The sequence below is a fragment of the Cervus elaphus genome, chromosome 5, assembly GCF_910594005.1.
Source record: "Cervus elaphus chromosome 5, mCerEla1.1, whole genome shotgun sequence".
NCBI lineage: Eukaryota > Metazoa > Chordata > Mammalia > Artiodactyla > Cervidae > Cervus > Cervus elaphus.
This window is the reverse complement of record NC_057819.1, coordinates 110,822,241-110,830,887: the sequence shown is the minus strand read 5'-3', so window position 1 is coordinate 110,830,887 and position 8,647 is coordinate 110,822,241.

The following is an 8,647-nucleotide window of genomic DNA, read 5'->3' as shown; positions in this document are numbered from 1 at the left end:
GTGGGCCCTTTTCAGACTGGCAAACCTGGGCTTCTGTCATGCTTTGGGTGTGGCTGTGTGTGTAAGGAAGGCCCATCCTCCCCCTCCCCCATGGCATACAGGAGAGCAGCTTCCCTCAGGCCTTTGGAAAGGTTGAGTGCTGGCCTTGCAAGGTCTCAGCATTATCAGCCCCTGGGGCCTCCCACTCTGTGTCAGCTCTCACCTGCCCTTCAATGAGGCAGAAATCCCTTAGGAAGCCTCCACTGAGGATCCACCATGTTCCAGGTGCCCCAGACTGGCCTGGCTCAGGAGAGAGCTTCAGTAAGACCTGGGTTCAATCCCTGGGTTGGGAAGATCTCCTGGAGGAGGAAATGGCAACCCACTTCAGTATTCTTGCCTGGAGAATCCCATGGATAGAGGAACCTGGCGGGTTACAGGCCATGGGGACACAACTGAGCGACTAAGCACAGCAGAGCATGATGGTACTTGTAGAGATGTGAATTTTTCACTCTGCACACTGACAGTAATAAGTCCAATGACTTGAGCTCCCTCCTGCTCTTGTGATCTGAGGGAGGAGTTGACATCCTCCCTAAGACAGGCCCCCACTCAGTCATGCGCAGGTAAATAAGCAGATGACTGCACGTCTCAGCTCACTGCTCCTAATTAAGTACTTAGCAGCTAAAGGGTACAAAAGAAGACATTGAAGATCTGCTGTCACTCTTTGTCTAACTCCCCAGATGTGACATTGTTCACATTTTTTTTTAAGTATTTATTTATTTGGCTACATGAGGTCTTAGTTGCAGCATGAGAACTCTTAGTTGCAGCACGTGGGGGATCCAGTTTCTTGACCAGGGATTGAACCCAGTCCCCCTACATTAGAAGCACGGAGTCTTAGCCACTGAACCACCAAGGAAGTCCTTGTTCACACACATTCATTCACTCATAGTTGTGTCCGACTCTGCAACACAACTGAGCGACTTCACTTTCATCATTATCATAACAATTATGTTCCTTTACCCTAATTTGTTTGATTGTTCTTGCTTTTACAATGAATGAATGAATGTATTTTTTTCTTACAATAATTTATTTTCTTTAAAAATTTTTCAAAAATTTTTCAAAAAATGATGTTTTGGTTATGGATCTGCTATGCCCCTATCTATACAAATATATACCTTACATATGTTTATCTTTCAATGAATATGGAAAAATCTTGAACCTTTACTACAAAAATGTGAACAGGGACTTCCTTGGTGGTCCAGTGGCTAAGACTGCGTGCTCCTAATGTAGGGGGACTGGGTTCGATCCCTGGTCAGGAAACTGGATCCCCCACATGCTGCAACTAAGAGTTCTCATGCTGCAACTAAGACCTCATATAGCCAAATAAATAAATACTATTTTTAAAAATGTGAACAATGTCATGTCTGGGGAGTTAGACAAAGAGTGAGAGCAAATCTTCAATGTCTTCTTTTGTACCCTTTAGGATTGCTTACACATTTTATAAGTACTTCTTTTAGAGTTAAAATAAATTTGAGAAAAAGTATTCATAATATTTCACTCAATGATCCTAAAATAATAAGCCTCTGTTGGCACAGATTCATGTGTAAGGATGTTGGCTACAGCATGATTTAGAGAATATTTAGAAACTAACAACCTAATCTTCCATCAATAAAGAACTGGCTAAATAATTTGTTATCTACTTTTTCCATAAAATATGATATAATTTTAAAAAATCCCACTTTTATAAATTACTTGATATGGGAAAATGCCCTTGATACATGCCCTTAAGTTTGTTTTATTTTTTTTTTTTTTTGGCCTTTAAGTTTTAAAAGCAGGAAACAAGTTTAAATGCAATTTATAATTTTCTTAATTTTGTTGTAAGTTTTCAAATTTTCTCAAATAGATTTGCATCACTTTTATCTGCAAATGATTTAATTAAATGAATGCAAAGAGCATTTAAGCCTAGAAAAGGTTCATAGACCTTCCAACCCCTCCGTCTAACGAAGTGCGCGGTTGAATTGTTCCCTCTGTCCCCACCACACCTTTTTCTCCAAACTCCCCTGCCCCTAACTCAATCACCTCTTGACCCTCAGTCCTTTTCACGGGACCTGAAGTGCCTTCTCGTCATCCTGCAGCCTCCCGATTCCCTGGGTCACTAACTCTGAGGGTAGAAGGTCCCAGAACCGGGTCCCCCGGCCTGCCCTCTCTGCAGCTGGGGGAGCCGCAGGCGGGGGCGCGGTCCCCGGTCCCGCAGCGCCGGCTGAGCGTGTTGGGTCAGGGCCTCCGCGATCGTTTCGTGTAGGCTGACGGAGAGCGCGGAGACTCCGGCCGCCCCCTCGGACCCAGCGTCTCCCTCGCGTCCGGAGCCCTGCAGCCCCAGGGGAAAAGCAGAAGCGGCCGACGAGCCGCCGCTCCCTCCCGCCCGGCCCGGCGCTCCGGCGTCTGCGGTCTTCGGGCTCCGCCCCGCGGACTCTGGGCACTGCAGCGCAGCTCTGCCCCTGGGTCTCCACACGCGCGCGTAGCTGGGTGTCCACACACGCGCGGAGTCACCTCCCACGCCGGACACCCCGTGTCGGCGCCGCAGGTGGCGATGAAGGTGGAAGTGAAGGTGGTGCCTGGGGCAGGTGCCCATTTCTGCCCCCTTAACCCTCATCCTTGCCGGCCTGGGACTCGCTGCCCGCCCCAGATTTTCTGGCATCTTTAGCCGGGAATGTCTCTCCTCTGTTTGAGGTGGGCGGGTCAGGAGCCCCTCACAGCCCGAGGCTCCGTAATATTTGGAGAAGGAGGTCAGATATAAGATTAGAAATATAGAGGATATTGTGTTTTGTCCGTGGAGTACACTCGACAGGAGCCAGGATTTGGGGCGCCTGCCTGACCACCAAAAGGAATGGGGGCTTGAGCCCAACGTGTGGTGGGCAGCACAGCCTAAGACAGCCCAGGCTGATGACTAGTCTGGTGACTCCCAAAGCCCCACTTACCACCTTCTTGACCCCTGGAGTTCACAGTTTATTCAGTACCACCATCCTCTTTGACTCCTCTGTCAGTTCCTGGAGGAGAGTGGGAGAAGGAAGGGCCAGATATCCAGGGCTGACCAATGGGTTATCCCAGGGCTATCTGGTGCCCTGGCTTTGCAGGAACATGGTTACCTGAATTACGGCAAATCCTTGCAGTGGCTTTGCATTGCCATGGTAGATTAAGCACACCTCTGCACCCCATCTTGCCCCAAATCCCACAAAAGGACAGAAAAGATGGGAGAGGGAAATAGTCTGAGCAAACTGGAAATGCGGAAGAGTTTCTTCAACACGGAGACCAGTCCAGATCAGTCTTCCTTGAGGAAGAAAATCATGACATCCCTGGTGGCTCAGATGGTAAAGAATCTGCCTGCAATAGGGGAGACCCAGGTTGGATCCCTGGGTGGGGAAGATTCCCTGGAGAAAGAAATGGCAACCCACTCCAGTATTCTTGTCTGGAGAAGCCCATGGACAGAGGAGTTTGGTGGGCTCCAGTCCATGGGGCCACAGAGTCGGACATGACTGAGTGACTAACACCTTCACACTTTACACCGGGAATGGCCCTGAAGCTGGAACCAGAGTGATGAAATGCTGCATCGGGAGGAGTGGGCAGCACCGCCTCCCTTTAGTCACTACTGCTGAGCAGCAGGCATGAGTGATGCACAAATGGTAAAACTAGTGTGGGCCCTGTGACTGGAAAGCAGGATCAAGGCGTCCTCACACCCGGAAGACAAACTCCCAGCTCATCCCTCCTGGCGGCACGCTGTGTCTAATATCCTGAGAGTTAGCTGAGACAAATGAGATGCGTGAAGAGGTATAATTAGTATCTCCAGAGAGATGGCTGGCAACCTGTCACTTGCTCAGTCTCTAAAGAACCGCACCTCCTGCTGAGCCTGTCCATGGTAGTCCCCTCTCACACTGGCTCTGGGCTGGCCAGGGACCTGCTCTAATCAGCACACGTTGACAGAAGTGTGTCAGTTCTGGGTTTAATCTTAAGAAGGTCTGGCATGTTCCCTGTTAGTGTTCTTGGCAGCCCTGAGCCACCATTTAAGAAGTCCAGCTACCTTGCCAGAGAGATCAAGTCAAGAGACTAAACAAAGTCACTTAAATTGCATACAGCAAGTGAGATCTGGTCATCCCTGCTTAGTGCAGCTCTATGGACCACTGGCAAGACCAATAGAAGAACCATCCATAAAGCCCTGTCAAGAGGGCAGAATCATGAGCAAATAGTTGTTTCAAGACACTGAGATCTGGAGTAGTTTGTCGTACTGCAGTGAATGAATAAAAACCAAAGGCAAGATATCTCACACACAGACACACACACACACAGCCAGAAATCCTAGAAATTAAATATTTGATTCCCAGGGGGGGAAATTTTTTTCAAAAAATGATTGGATAACAGTTGGAAACAGCTGATTAGTTAACTGGAATATTGAACTGAAGAATCTCCCACAATACAGTGCAAAGGAGAATGAAAGTGATGGAAAAAGTAAGTGAGAAGCTTGAGGTATTTGTAGAATTTCCGCATCCATCTAATGGAAGTTCTATAAGAAGAGAACAGAGGGTAGAGGGTGGGAGGAACAATAAAGAAATACAATAGCATTTCTTATACATCTTCAATTTGAGAGAGTCCACCAAGTCTAGTGGAGGAAGAGTTAAAAGATCAACCCACAAACACATTGTGTTGGCATTTCAGAGTCCAGTGACGTTGAGAATATTCTAAAACCAAAAGAGTGGGGAAAGCTAAGCAGATACCCAGCATACTGGAATAGGTGATGGAGAACTCAGCAGGGGTTGACAGAGGTGGGAGGAGAGTTGGCCTCAGAGGGGCAACCCGGGGACTTTTTGAAGTAATGAATCTTGTATGTCTACACTGCTGTAGTGATTAATGACTTATACATTTGTTAAAACTCAGACATGTACACCAAAAAGGGTGATTTTTACTATACGTTAAATAAGTAATTTTTAAAGACTATGTAGATAGATCATGAATCAGAATGACTTGCGTCATGAACACAACACAAAGCTGGAAGACAAGAGAAATAGCCTAAAAGTTCTAAGGGAAAAGATTTTAAACCAGAAATCTTAAATGCACCCAAAATAACTTTCAAATGAGGAGGCAAAGTAAAGAAGCTCTTGGGTATGCAAACCTTAATAAAGTTTAACACTCATGAAGTGTTCAGTCGTGTCTGAATCTTTGGCCACCCCATGGACTGTAGCCCGCCAGGCTCCTCTGTGAGATTTCCCAGGCAAGAATACTGGAGTGGGTTGCCATTTCCTTCTCCGGGGATCTTCCCGACCCAGGGATCGAACCTGAATCTCCTGCCACTCCTGCATTGGCAGGCAGATTCTCTACCACTGAGCCGCCTGGGAAGCTTCCATACTCTCTAAAAGAATGGTTTGAGGATGCACTCAAGAAGAAAAGGCAATGAATCCAAAAAAGAGGAAGATGTGGGGTAAATAAAGGGCAGGGGACAAAGAAATTAGTGTCCTTGAGTCTAATTAATTGTTGATAAACAAAAAGGGAAAGAAATAACAAGCTGAGAAGCACACCTCAGGCTCTCTCATTGTGGGTGTTGGCAGCAATACTGGTTGGGCTCTGGGGAGAGGATGCTTCTGGGGGTCTTGTTTAGCCCAGGCCACAGTTTCTGTAAATCCATGCAGTGGAAAGTATTATGTATCTGTTAAGATGACTGATGTAGTCCTCCTCATATGCAAATAGGAATATACCCAAGATATACTATTAGGTTCAAAAAGAAACAAAAGTTTTAGAAGGATGTTTATAGAATGATTGCTGTTTTAAAATACATACACATACATACATACACACAAATACATACACACAAATACATACACATATATAGTTTGCATGTATAAAAACATCTGGATGATGCAACTGACATAGGACTCAACAATTGCACTCCTGGGCAATTATCCCAGCGAAAAAAAACATGTTTACACAAACACAGGGCTGTACATGAATGTTCATAGCAGCTTTGTTTATAATACAAATAAATAGAATATAAGCCAAATGCTGGAGGAGAGCATGGCAACCCACTCCAGTATTCTTGCCAGGAAGATCCCATGGACAGAGGAGCCTGTCAGGCTGCAGTCCGTAGGGTCACTTTTGAACTGTGGTGTTGGAGAAGACTCTTGAGAATCTCTTGGACTGTAAGGAGATCAAACCCACCAGTCCTAAAGGAAATCAGTCCTGAATATTCATTAGAAGGACTGATGCTGAAGTTGAAGCTCCAATACTTTGGCTACCTGATGCGAACAACTGACTCGTTGGAAAAGACCCAGATGCTTGGAAAGATTGAAGGCAGGAGGAGAAGGGGACAACAGAGGATGAGATGGTTGGATAGCATCACTGACTTAATGTACATGAATTTGAGCAAGCTCCAGGAGTTGATGATGGACAGGGAAGCCTGGCATGCTGCAGTTCATGGGGTCCCAAAGAGTCAGACACTACTGAGCGACTGAACTGACTGACTGAAGCCAAATATTGGAATCAGCTCAGATGTACTTCAACAGATAAATGGTTAAACAATTGTGATAAATACATACCATACAAAACTACTCAGCAATAAGAAGGAATGAACTATTGCCATGGACAACAACTTGGATAAATCTCCAGGGAATTAAAAAAAAAAAAGAGCCCTTCTCAAGTGGTATATTGTATTATTCCAGTTATAAAATATTTAAAAATGACAAACATTTGGAAATGGCAGTCAGATTGTTTTTTGCCAGGGGATTAGGGACGGTGGGGAGAAGGGATGGAGGGAGGGAGATGTGGTTATAAAAGGGTGGCAGGAGAGAATCATTGCAATATTGGGACTGTTCAGCATCTTGACTGTACTAGTGAATACACAACCCCGCACAGGTGGTAAAATGGTACAGAACTACACACACACACACACACACACACACACACAAATGATGAGAACAAGTAAAACTAAAGGATTCTGAAAAAATTGCATGGATGGTATCAATATTAACATCTTGGCTGTAATACTATAACACTAGAGTTTTGCAAAATGTTACCAGTGGGGGACGCTGGACAAAAATGTCAGATCTCTCCATTATTTCTTTTAACTGTAAAATGAACCTACGATTATCTCAACAAAAATTAAAAAAAACAACAACAACCTTGAACATGTTTACTGCAAAATGATAAGACTGACGACCTTGAAAAGTGGGGATAGGAGGAAGAGTCAGTTATACATTTTATTTTGTAGGCATGTAGTGTTTCAATATATTCTACATCAAGAAAGCATCACTTCTGTAACCAAAAAAAGCAAATCTTTGTCTAAATCGCTTTAAAGACAGATATATAAACATAAATATGTTAATTTTATTTGTTGTATTAACAACATTATTTGCAGTTTACCTTAGTGTATAGTGTTTGGTAAAAATCTGACTTTATTTTTGACCAAAATGATTTATAAACTACTGTAGTACTGTTTGTCAAACTCTTCTTTCTTTCCCATTGCTTTCTGATGCTGCCTTCAGTACAGGCTGAATTCTTACATGGGCTCCTGTCTCCTCTGCTGTGTTATTTTTCATAATCCATTTGATGATTAGTAAAAAACACATTTGACTTAATTAATTTAGAAAGTATTTTAATATCTGATGAAAATTACTTAATTTTAACATCTATTTCTCAAATTTTTTTTCTTAAATGCTCTCATATTTATTCTTTCAGACACCTAGAAAATCAATAGCATTTAGAATCACATTGTCGTGTTGCAAAGAAGAGGCCATTATTAATTGTTTTATTACAAAATAATTTATGTTCATAACAATTCAAATAATGCAAAAGACATAAAGACCACGATATCATTTCTCTCTCTCCCCATCCTATTCCATCCCTCTGACATAACTACTGTTTAGAGTTTAATGTGTATCCCTACACACCATTCTTTATGCTCATGTGAAAATGAAAGTGTTAGTTCGCTCAGTCATGTCCTACTCTCTGGGACCTAATAGATTGTAGCCCACCAGGCCCCTCTGTCCATGGAATTCTCCAGGCAAGAATACTGGAGTGGGTTGCCCATGGGATCTCCATGGGATCCTCCCGACCCAAGAATCAAACCCAGGTCTCCCACATTGCAGCAGATTCTTTACTGTCTGAGCCATTTTATGCTTATATAAACAACTAAATATCTATTCACATTGATGACTTTTTTCTTTTCATTAAAAAAAATAATGGATCATATTATTTACATTACTCTGAAATTTGCTTATCTTATTCAAGAGTAAATAATAGAAATGTTTCCTGGTCAACAAACATAAATCTTACTCATCATTTAATTTTATAATCTAGCTTTTCTATCTTTTTATCATATAGTAGTTTAAAGAACTAAATTGTTCTGGAAGATTTGTTATGAAAAGCTTTAGCCTCTCACATTCCCTATTCTTTTTTCCTTGGAGGCAACTCCCTTAACTCTCTTAACTCAAAATAACATGTTCATATAGCTACTAATTTGTTTTTCAAATTTGATACATTATCTATTTACTTCCCAGGATGGAAAATAAGGATTTACCTTTCTCATCTCCAACCCCTACTCATACACCCTCACTTCTCCACATAATTGTATCATAAACATGGCTGAAACTTGATTGACTAGATCATTAGTCCATGTTCACATCACTGGGAC